General features: G+C 48.0%; 1 long non-coding RNA gene across 1 annotated transcript; it reads left to right on the top strand.

Annotated features, from left to right (window-relative positions):
• Window positions 1–755: 755 nt before the first annotated feature.
• LOC144139013 (uncharacterized) lies at window positions 756–1397 on the top strand. The gene is made up of 3 exons (XR_013316012.1): window positions 756–989; window positions 1091–1169; window positions 1278–1397. It is a non-coding gene; the product is annotated as an uncharacterized LOC144139013 (long non-coding RNA).
• Window positions 1398–3566: the final 2169 nt, after the last annotated feature.

Below are 3566 nucleotides of genomic sequence, written 5' to 3' on the forward strand. Positions count from 1 at the left end.
AGGGAGGATTTGGGTACACTCCGCTTGTGAGGGGCAGAGTGCCTGTGCTAGAAACCACCCGCTTTGATGCTTTAGTGCATTAAAGAGCGTATTTCTGGTAATTCAGTTATTTTTGCCAGCTTCTGACAGATCCGAATAATTTCAAGCTGTATCCCCTACAAGTTTGCACCACACGGGGATAGAGAGAACGACTTTCATCAGAGCATATGATCAGAGCATCGGTCAGAAGATCGATCCCCAGCCGAAAAAAACCATTGGCCGACCAATTGGTCCAATTTGCCACCCAATGGGTCCAAATGGAATCCCAATGGGTCCAAATGGAAACCCAATGGGTCCAATTGGCCCTATTGGAGCGATCCGAATTGGGCCCATTGGCCCGATTAGGATGGCCAGTTGGGCCAATTGGACCCATTGGCTCCAACTATAAAGTTAATACTGACTGCTCCAACATGATGACCCAATCGGGGAGCCGTTTTGGATAGTATTTGGATAGTATTCAATTACGACAACAAATGGCTGAAATTAAATTCTCTCTCTCACCCTTAATTTGAAACCTTCAGAAATGTTCAAAACTTGCAACCTTTACAAATGTATATTTATGAGGCAATTAATTTTGATATTACAATCAGCAATTCAAGATAAAGTTCTTAAAAAAAACATAACAAACACACTAATGAAAACTTTCTGACACGAGTAGCAAAATTGTTTGGAAATAAAACCCCGATCCAATCCAATCGAATCCAATCCATAGACGGACAGTGGATAAGTGATATTCAACGTGGTGTTGGCATTGGCGGTGTAGGTAGTGTAGGCGTGTTGATCGGTTGCACACGCAGTCTTCTCTGACTGCATATGAAATGTAAGGTGGTCTGCAAGAGTGTGAGAAGTGGCGACGATGATATCGCACACCCATAGCAGTGTGTTTCAAGATGCATCTTTACGCTGGACGTCGCTAAGCCTCGCACCGAAGGAAGAGTGTCTCTGTTTATGTGAGTATACTGTTTATATGTAAGTTTTCCTTGCCATTTTCACCAATCATAGCGTGAGCGGTGTTATTAAGAAATAATTTGTCTGCCTAAATATATTTCAGGGCTCTTCATGTTACGATTGACGGGTTCACGACATCGCCACGCAACGCAGTTCGCCATGCATGGGACGTTGTTGAAGAGGTGAGCTCACGTCTTTCAACATTTCAGTGCCTTGTTGTTTTAATGCGCGAAACTGCGGTTTATTATAAACTTAACCCATTGTTCGCTTTTGCCACTCACTTTGTGAAGGTCCAGCCAGCCTGCGGCGAGCGGAGCACGGCATGGACAATGGCCTGTGAAAAATTGCTTAAACGACGAACTGTCTGCATGCTGTGTATACAAACAGAGCAATAAAGATATTCATTCATTCCGAGAGTTCTTGTATTTGTGATACAGGTAACCAACGCACTGCAGCGGCAGCTCAGATGGAGTGACTGCGGCAGTGGGATGAACCAACTAAAAGTGCAACAAGTTGGCGGCCAATGGGAAGACCTATAGGCCTCCTGCGCTGGAGTTTTGGCGACATGCAGCGCCCCTAGCGGCCGACGCCTCTGGGTAGTACAAAAGCAGACGACCCTCGCCGCCATCCATGTGTTTTCAATTACAAGCCAGAGTGAAAGTTGGTTGTGGCGCTTTGTGGCGTGTTTAAATGACTGCATACTGTATGAAATAGCCCTTAAAGTAGCTGCAGAGGCTAAAGAAAATAATATCCGCTAAAAGAAGCCGCTTTGTCGGCTTTCTTTTGAGCGAGCTGTCGCAATGATCGCGGCGTGGGACAGTATCGCCAGGTCGGGTGGCTTAACTGTTTGGCGACAGTTACAGTTTTTTTCTTCTTGCGTGCGGTCGACAAAGGAAAGTTCACGAGTAGCATAAACACGGAACGCTGCTGATCTTACATCCTGATCGAGGTATACCTACAAAAGGTTGCTTCATCGGGAGCATGCAAGCGAACGCAAGAATTGCGCAGCCGACTCAGCTGACACTGCTGGCCTGGCACCGCCTTTGAAACGAGTGGAAATTTTGTTTCGTATTTTCGCAAACTAAATGATTCTTGCGTAACGTTTTACGCCGCACGATTTACCAACGGCAGGGTACATGTATACTAGCGAGTAGGTGGGGCAATAGCGCCAATTAAATAAACAAATTAGCGCTATTAAAGGACGCAAAACACGCACCAAATCGCACGCCCGCTGCCTGCAGAGATGCGTACTTCTATAACATCACATAACACAGCATAACATAACACAGCCGCATACACGGCGCGGGGCCTCGACTGACTGTGTTGGTTTTCTAGTGCAGGGGTCGTCGAATCTGAACGCCGACACGAGTTTTGACTTCAAATGGAGTTTTGAGTTTCGAGACAAGAACAGAGAATTGGCGTCCTCCAGTTGAATTGCCCCCCACCCCCCCCACCCCATCTCTTCATACTTCGCCAGATTATTGTCAAATGTTATTAGAAATTCGCTGAATTTTTTCTCTTTGCATTCAAAGCCCCCCTCCTCCTCCTCCCCCTCCCCCCCTTTTCGATTTGCCGTCCAGCCCTCCGCCGTGTCGGCTGCATGGAACTCGGCCGTTGCTGACCCTCATTCTAGGCTATTAAGTACGAACTGGGAATGTATGCTGCAAGAGCCTAATTAAGTAAAGTGAGAGCAAACAAGGAAAGCGAGCGGCCTCTTAGTTCGCCCGACCACTTTGTTTTACGGCCACTAATTTCGGAATCCCAAAACAGATTTCACGCTTCTGACGGTCGCGGCATTTTGTCACTGAGACACGCAACAAAACGGCAAGCTAACGCTGCACCATGTATTCGTAACGGCGACGCAAACGAGCACTGCTTAATAAAAGTGCACGCATAGTGTGCAGGTACGCAAAAGAGCGGCGCACCACAGCAGGCGAGCCTGCGGTCCGCCGGACTCGCTGGCTTTTTAAAGCGCGATCATCGCCGATTGCGTCACTCTTTTTTTTTTTTTTGATCGGCTGTTTTTGAGAAGTTTTTGTCACCTAGAGTATTAGTTTAAGCTAGAAATTTTACTTAAAATTTCACTTCGTACGACCACCGATCGGTGAACCTGCGAGTAGCAGACGCCGTCACGGTCCCGGTACTTTCGTCGGCGCTGTAAACGTGTTTAGCGCTGCAAAGCTTTTTCCCCTAATGCCTAGTTGATCGCTGAAATAGATCGGACGCGTCGGGGATGAGCTGGTGACCACGTCGCAAAATAATCGAGAGAGTCGAGCTCATTTTGCTTCGGTCAACACGGGATCCTATGGGACCCACGCAGCTTTGTACTACCCGGAAGTACTGCCCGGAAGCCGCTTGCGCAGCGCCCCCTGGGCAGCGCAGGAGGCGTTCCAATGGGTCGGCCAATAGGTCACCCAATTGGACGGCCAATGGGTCGCCCAATTGGATTGGCCGGCCAATGGGTACGCCAATGGGTGCCTAAAACATCATTGGACGACCAATTGGTCGGCCAATTGGAACGCCAATAGGTCGGCCAATGGTTTTTTTCGGCTGGGTCGTGTGTAACGCGTCCTTTCTAG

This window comes from Haemaphysalis longicornis, unplaced genomic scaffold, assembly GCF_048455015.1.
Source record: "Haemaphysalis longicornis isolate Haplotype H1 unplaced genomic scaffold, Haemaphysalis longicornis Haplotype H1 scaffold_5, whole genome shotgun sequence".
Classification (NCBI taxonomy): Eukaryota; Metazoa; Arthropoda; class Arachnida; order Ixodida; family Ixodidae; genus Haemaphysalis; species Haemaphysalis longicornis.